General features: G+C 38.3%; 1 long non-coding RNA gene across 2 annotated transcripts; it reads left to right on the forward strand.

The window, feature by feature from the left end:
* The first annotated feature begins 446 nt into the window (after nt 1-446).
* On the forward strand, nt 447-6,860 carry LOC309367704. Of its 2 annotated transcripts, XR_014167295.1 has the most exons (4): nt 447-497; nt 2,000-2,146; nt 4,972-5,126; nt 6,474-6,860. It is a non-coding gene; the product is annotated as an uncharacterized lncRNA (long non-coding RNA). The 2 variants fall into 2 exon arrangements; XR_014167296.1 differs by lacking the exon at nt 6,474-6,860 and having other exon boundaries at nt 4,972-5,301.
* Nucleotides 6,861-8,394: the final 1,534 nt, after the last annotated feature.

Below are 8,394 nucleotides of genomic sequence, written 5' to 3' on the forward strand. Positions count from 1 at the left end.
ATTACCCAACCTGGAGTAATTTTACCTTTCATTTCATTTTCTTTTAAACACCAGACAATTATTTGCACTCTCTTTATTAAGACCATTTGTTCAGTGTGAGAGCTCACAAGGGAAGATGTCTGTTTTATGTATGCTTTTAATTAATAGTGGCTATGGGCAGCAGGGAGTCAAAAAAGATTGTTTGTGATGTACCAAACAATGTACTCAATTATCATAAGTATTTGCAGAAGGCACTTTGAAATCAAAAGACAGGTTACAATAAAAGAAAAAAGGAGAATGTTTTGATAAGACATAAATCATGTGGAAGGGAAAAAAATCTACCTACACATTTATGTATACATGTTAAGTATGCTTACATGCTATAGATCACTGTCATAATAACTTAATTAGAACAGACAGTCACCCTATGCGGATGTTTGTTTGTTCAAGTCTATTTTTAACCATCTTTCATCTTTGATACCAGGGAGGTTGACAACATATGCACAATAACCATAAAGGTACTTATAAAGAGCATTAAAAAGATAATTAAAAATAAAACCATATCAATATATAGGATAGCTCAGTTGGTAGAGCACAATACTCCTAATCTCAGGGTTGAGGATTTGAGCCCAATGCTGGGAACAGATTACAGTGCTACCTCGGGTTAAGAACTTAATTTGTTCCGGAGGTCCGTTCTTAACCTGAGGTACCACTTTAGCTAATGGGGCCTCCCGCTGCCGCCACGAGTGCAATTTCTGTTCTCATCCTGAAGCAAAGTTCTTAACCTGAGGTACTATTTCTGGGTCAGCAGAGTCTGTAACCTGAAGCATCTGTAACCCAAGGTACCACTGTACTGCACTGCAGGGGCTTGGCCTAGATGACCCTCTTGGTTTCTTCCACCTCTAGAATTCTTTGGTTCTATGATTCAAGACAGAGACTCACCTGATCATTTATAACCAGCCTTATATAACCGACTAATAGACCTTAGCAAATCAGTTTCCCCCAAAGATAGAGTTGCCATATTTCCAGAGGTAAAAATCAGACATGTTGCCAATTTTTGAAAATTCCCCCCAATGGTAATTTCCCTGCCTGTCAGCTCTGCAAACTGCCCGTCCCTCCTGCTTGCGGGAGGGAAAGGGCAGCTTAGTGGATGGGCAGAGCAGACACGCAGGTAAGATGCTTTCCTGGCCGTGAGCTCTGCTAGCTGCCCTGACTCTCCTGCTTGTGTGCACCGAGCCGGCCGCACCCGAACCAAAGTCAGGACCAGAGCCTGAACCTGAGCTGCCAGTACACACACACGCACAAAATTAAACCCCGCACAAACCTGGGCATTTGCTTCTAAATTTAACCCCCCCCCCCAGATGGGCATGTAGGCCCCCGAAAGAGGACATGTCTGGGATTTCCCAGACGTATGGCAACCCTACAAAAGGCTTACATGAAAATGTGTCTTTTTAAGTGGAAGGAGGAATCAGATATCAATGGCACTGCACTGCACTGTAGAGGGAGGGAGGCAATTTCATAAAGCCATCCCCATCCTGAATTACCACACCAGAGGCAACATCTATCCATAGAACAAGAAGAGACTATCCTGTAATCTTAAAACCTGGGCTGTCTCATATAAGGAGCCCATGAACTTGGGGTTTGAAGTCCAGCAAAACTGGGGACTCTAGATTGAGAAATGCTGCTCTGACCACTACACCACACTGACTCACTTGGCGTTAGGTGATAGGTCAAAATAATGTTTTAATTCAATCTTGATTAATTAGAACTGCTGATTTTTAATTCTTATTGTGGCTTATATTTTTGCTGTCTTTGTTTTTGTTTTCTGTATAGATATCATGTTGTCCTAATAATATCTATTTCTTTAATTTGTGAATTGCTTTAAGCATTTGTATCAAGGTGAGGTAAATGGATAAAGATATGGAAATGCTTTCTATATGTTTTCAGTATAAATGGAGGTTACTAATGTAGCAATGTGTCCATTGACCTTGAATGTGTTCTTTTGTTTATTGCATGTCAGTATCATTGCTGAAGGTACATAGTGCCTACTAAAGAGGAAGAAAAATTGCTAGGAATCTGAATAATGAATACAAATGGAAAAGCACAGACAAAAGGAAATGAGATGGGCTACTCTCTATATAGAGAAGAACCCTTCAAACAACGCTTTGTAAGTGCAACACTGGCTTAACATTTTTCTTTAAAAAGTTCTAAACAAACCTTATTAAGAACGACAAGTTCTAGCTCTAGCCCAGGAATAGGAAAATCTATGGCTCTCCAGATATTGCTGGACTACAGGGACCATCATTCCTGACCATTGGTCTTGCTGTTTGGAAGTAAAGGTACCCTGGATGGTTAAGTCCAGTCAAAGGTGACTATGGGGTGCGGCACTCAGCTCAATTTTCAGGCCAAGGACCAGGGGAGAGAGACAGCGGAAGAAGATTGGAAGAAATTTAAGGACTATCTCAAGAAATATTGTAAAGTTAATGAATGTTAGAATGACGTTGGTTTAGAAACTGTGTGGTTTCCAGCCGGATTTGATAAGTTGTAAGAAAAGAAGGGTTAAAAACTAAATGAAAATAAGGGAAAGGATTTGCTGAATTAATAAAATAGAAATTGGAATACAGAGGGGGGTATGGGGAAGTCGGGAAAGTAAGGTATAAGAAAATAAGGGAATGAAATTATACTTGTTTTTTGTTTGTTTGTTTGTGTTTGTTTGTATTGTTGTTATGTTTTGTTTTTAATATAATTTTTAAAACCTTAATAAATATCTATTAAAAAAAAAAAAAATTCAGGCCAAGGGAGCCAGCGTTCGTCTACAGACAGCTTTCCAGGTCATGACTAAACTGCTTCTGGTGCAACGGGACACCGTGACAGAAGCCAGAGTACACAAAAACATTGTTTACCTTCCTGCCACAGTGGTACCTATTTATCTACTCACACTGATATGCTTTCAAACTGCAAGGTTGGCAGAAACAGGGAGCAATGGGAGCTCACCTCATCACACGGATTTGAACTGCCACCCTTCTGACTGGCAAGCCCAAGAGGCTCAGTGGTTTAGACCACAGTGCCACCCACGTTTTACTAATGTGCAGAAGCACACGTTTGGATACATTAAAAACTGCACAGAATTGGTCTCCCTGCAATCATATGTGTAAGCACATCAACAGCAAGTTCACCTCTGCTACAGTCTTTTGTCAATGGGCATGTGCACATAGATATCCAATGTGCAAACACACTGAAGAAACACAAAGATGTCCTTACATGTTTCTAGAGTTTTAGAAAGCATCTGAGTTAAATCAGAATTAAGTAGGAGAAAAACCAGGGGCACAGTGAGTATGTGGATGAGATACAGCCACGGAATGTGGGTGGGATCTGATCGTCCATCTAGAAAAACACAGTGTCTGAAGCAACCTTATATTTCACGTGAATAATTTACATGGGTGTAAACTCACTTCTGAGTAAGCATGCAGCCTATAACTCTCTCTTCCTGGCGGGGTTTCATCATTAAGGAGCATAAGACAAGAGACATTTTATTTATTGTTTTGGATTTCCTCCAAGCAGAATGTATTGTTTTCATTGGGGAAGAAGAAATGAAAACTATGACTTCAGCATCCCATAAATCTTTTGTCCATTTTGTTCCTAAGATAGAAAGCATCAAGGAAAAGCAAGAAAAGAGCTGCTTGAATGTGGACATAATGAATTCAATATTAGTTATTGGTTTGTTTTTGTTTTGTTATGTATTTTGTGTTCTCATTTGGTATTTTTATATTGTGACCTGCCCTTTGATCTTTTGATGAAGGGCAGTATACAATTATATATATATGGAAGATTTTTACAGCCAGATTATCAATCAATATATCCATTTACATTTCCCCTCCTTTTTTAAAGAGACGGTGGATCAGCCTATTTCCATTCCATGCCTGCTTCACATATATTCATTTCTAAGCCCATTGTGTTCCATTTTCCGTGGATTTTTTGTTAACATGAATAAAATTTGTGCATTTAAATTATATTTAATTTTATATGCTCTTTTCTCCTAAAATAGCTTTTTTGGGGGTAAGGTTTTGTGTGCATTTATCCTCTAAAATATGCATTATGTATGCATTTTCCCATTAAAAAACATTTCAATGCATTCTAAGAAACAGAACTGCATCCCAAAATTCAGAGAAGTATATATTCTGATTGTTAACTCTTTTATGATCCACATATGAGTCCAGGAACTGTAAATTAGGAAATTGAAAATAAGAATAAAGCAAAATTCTCTTCCATTCCTAACTGTGTAGTCACAAAGTTAGCTCACAAAGAACAGACCTTGCACTTTAATATACCACCTCTAAGTATGTCTAAGTCTGGAGAAACCCATTGACCAGACTAAGCCAGATTTTAGGCAGTGTCCCTTTGTATGCAAGAATACATTGCCCTCTCCTCGCCAGCCCAGGTGTTTTGCAGGCAAAGAATCTGGAAAATTACCACTCATATGAGCTAAGGAGAGGGCCTTCAGAGAATGTTCCTTTCCTGCCATTGCAGGAGCTTACAGTTTAATGCTTTAATAGGTGATTCCAAATCCTGATTTAGTTTCCTGTGACATATATTTTTATTTCAACACTGTTGACCACTCACAAAATCCATGCTTATATATGGTACAATATGTCAATCATCTGGCAACTATGAAAAGTTAAAGCCAAATAAATTATTGTTAGGAGATCTTATGTGGATTCCACAAACAGGTCCATTTATGTTTCTCTGTCTGCTTTTGCATCTGGCTCCACCCACTGACATATGGCTTCCAAAAGGTTGACTATGACCAAATGTGGCCTTCAGGCTGAAAAACAGGTCCCTGCCTCTGCCCCAACCCCCTTGAACCACAGCTGCATTTCATTTTTCTTTCTTCCGATAGATGCTTAAAATCTCAAAGGCATATGGTGGAACTAGCTGTTTCTATAGGGAACTATTTAAATGCTGCTTTGCACTTCTTATTTGTCCTTTCTACAGGGAATAGAAGAGCAAGCAGAAAGAACAATGAACAAACACATGCACAAGGAAATTCCCTATGGAGGAAACAAATACAATTCGGTATGGAGGACTGTCATCCAGATGACAAGCAGAGACATCGCAAGCATGGGAGAATTCCTTAAGGTGAATTTGAGGTCTGTACGTAGGATGCCAGTAAGGACCTCTGTGCCAATGAACTGTCATTTAATCTTTATGCATCAGTGTCAGCACTGCTTTAATTTCAAATCTGAGTTGTACACAATGTCATTCAGCATGGAAGAGCCTTCACAAAAGAGCTGAGGGTGCTGATTCTGCTTTTTGGCTTAGGAACCTATAGATGACATAGCGAGGGAACTGTGTGAGGGGGGGGAGTGGGCAAGTTGATTGCAACAGCAATATAAATGCTTAGTTGCTTTCCCACTCATTGGGGTAAATATGGGGATGGGTCAGTGCTCCTGGTATAAACACTTAAATGGGTGGTTGTTGTTACTCAAAGAAATCATGGTGGTGTACATAGATGCTTTCCCATTTCATTCTTTTTTTAAAAAAAAAATTGTTTAATCATTTTTTCAATACAAACATCAACTGCAAAAGACACATACAACAAAAACCATAACAACAATAATAACACAATTTGACACTTCAGATTTGAATACACTGATATACCTACGGCTACACCTTTTTAAACAATATTTTCCCACCTCTCTCTCCTCCTCCTACTTCCCATTTCATCCTTGAAACAAGCTTGTGAGGCTCAGAGACAGTGACTGGCCCAAAGGCACCAAGTGAGCTTCATGTCTGAGTGTGGATTTCAAATCCTTTCTGCTCAAAAATGTGTGTGTGTGTGTGTGTTGTAGTCATTATGAGGTATTAATAAATAATAGCAACAAGTGAATATATTGTTTGCTTTTCAACTATTTAAAACTTGAGTTTATCCAGATAGGAGCATCTGGACAGAATTCTGTAGATCTTAAATCACTTTTGACCCTTTCCAACTGAAATGCCAACCGTCATCTTGCACTGAATGTAGCATTGGCAACCTAAAATCAGCTGGTGAAAGACCTGCAATTCATGAAACTTGACTTCTCCATATGGTTTAGGGTTGGCACCAGGCATTCATACCTTTAGCAGCCATGTGTCAGCCAGATAATAAACAGAGTAAGTCTCTTCTGGGTTGGAATTACAGTTATGGAGCCGATATTCTGTCTGTTGGAAATTGCTTAGTTGTAAGCAAGCACAGTTTGTGACATTGCACAGTAACCTTACAGGGCTTTTCTGTTAGGGCATCCTTAGAAACAGCAAAACAAAATATACCACAAAATGCAGCTTTAAAATTATTAAGAACAAATGAAAATTTCATCTTAAAAATTTGTATGTTGCTGTGAGAAAAGGAAGTGAGGGTGAAGGCAGTCACATGCTGCTTGCTGACTAAATTTGCTCAGTTGTGCTATTCCAATTACTGCAGAGAGAAAGCTAATCCATTTTAATGAAATTATTTTCAGGAGCAACTTGCCTGCTTGTATTTGAACTCATTTTTTAAAAGTGGAAATTGAGAAAACAAAACAAACGTGGATACTTTTATAAAAAAGAGATAGAGCAATGAAGTCCAAGATGATGGCTATAAAGATATCAAATAGACGAACAATGTCCTCATTACCTACCACGAACTGAGCTTCAAATAACCATAATTAATAGTTGTGCAATTGCTCTCAATCATTTTTACACTTCACAATTTCAATATGAAAAGCTGACTTTCTTGAAGGATAATGCTGGTCATTGTAAATTGCCAATTAGGATGCAATCCTGAATACACCCTCTCTCTTTTTCTAAATTGAACAATATTTGCAAATCAGTACTGCTAAAATATAAAGTATGTTCTCCTTTGTATTTATTTATTTATTTATTAAAATAAACATGGACATGATCTACATTTTATGCAAGCAAAACTATTCCCAAACATAGTGAGCAAATAGGCTTTTGGTCATATGCCATGTTTTTATTTTTTAAAAAATTCAGAATTAGAACATAATTTCTATATGTTATAACAAAGAAGGGTGCTTCTATATGGCTGTTGTTATTATCATTGCATTGTTCAGCCTGCCCAAGTACATTCAACCTTTTTACAAGAAGCAAAGCTTACTTGTAGCATCAAAATATGGTGGCATTAATGGGCCATCCAAGGTTGTGTATTCCATTATAACCACAATCATGTATTAATTTTCCAGTTTAATCCTTTTGTTAATATTCTCTTTATCAATTAATTTTTCTTTCTTGGAAACAAAATGTCAAAGCCATTCTGACCCCCCTCCCCTCGCCATACCTGCTTTGGCCCTCCATTTAAAACATCCCTTCCTTTCTTTCAGATTTGAGAAACCTCTTGTGGAAACAAATGCAGGATAATGCATGAATAAATCTGAGTGAACGTTTAATATTGTAATGTGTAAACTTATGTGTAAATTTATGCAAAACTGGAATGAGTAACTTATCCAACAAAAAATGGGCATGCATTTTTCACCTATACTATGTTATACTATATATGTACAAAGAGATGTTCAACTCTGTGCTGGCACCCCAGCTCTGATACCTTCCTTGCTGCTGTCATTTTAGCACTAGGTTAAAACCTTTAGGTTTTGTGTTTTTTAAAAAGAATGTTATGTTAGATTTCAAATGTTTATGTCCATAACCCTGAAAGACATTTTTGTACAGAAGTGTGATATATAAATTCTGAAAATAAATAAATAAAATAAACCTCCTCTCTTAACATTTTACCCCACGATGCAGCAAGCATACTTTCAGAATCCGAGTTAAGAGGAAGAGGTTTCAAGGTGATGGATAGATGGATGGATGGATGGATCGATGGGGGAGGGCTTAAGCAATTGTTAAGCAACCTCTTCCTTTCATTGTTTTCTGCTTCAAGCTGCACTTCCCTTCCCTCACTTCTTGCAATGAGGGAACCGCCAGAAGGCCCTCGGCGCTAGACTTCAGTGTCTGGGGTAAACTGGGCAGAACGATGTGGGTGAAGATGCTCCTTCAGGTATACTGGGCCGAGGCCATTGAGGGCTTTAAAGGTCAACACCAACACTTTGAATTGTGCTCAGAAATGTACTGGGAGCCAATGTAGGTCTTTCAGGACCAGTGTTATATGGTCTTGGCAGCCACTCCCAGGCACCAGTCTAACTGCCGCATTCTGGATTAGTTGTAGTTTCCGGGTACTGCTGGTGAAGGGCAAGTAATAGATTTTATTAATATTATTCTACACAGCAATATAGGATGGCTTTACCCAATGCCAATGCTTTCACACCTTGGCTAGAGATGTATTAGGAATGGCTTAGGACTCCCACCATGAGAAGCTGCATTCAGAACACATCAAACAGTAATATCTTATAACAATTACAATATATATATATATGCACTTTGGATAAC

The sequence above is a fragment of the Podarcis melisellensis genome (genome assembly GCF_964234715.1).
Source record: "Podarcis melisellensis genome assembly, chromosome: 4".
NCBI lineage: Eukaryota > Metazoa > Chordata > Lepidosauria > Squamata > Lacertidae > Podarcis > Podarcis melisellensis.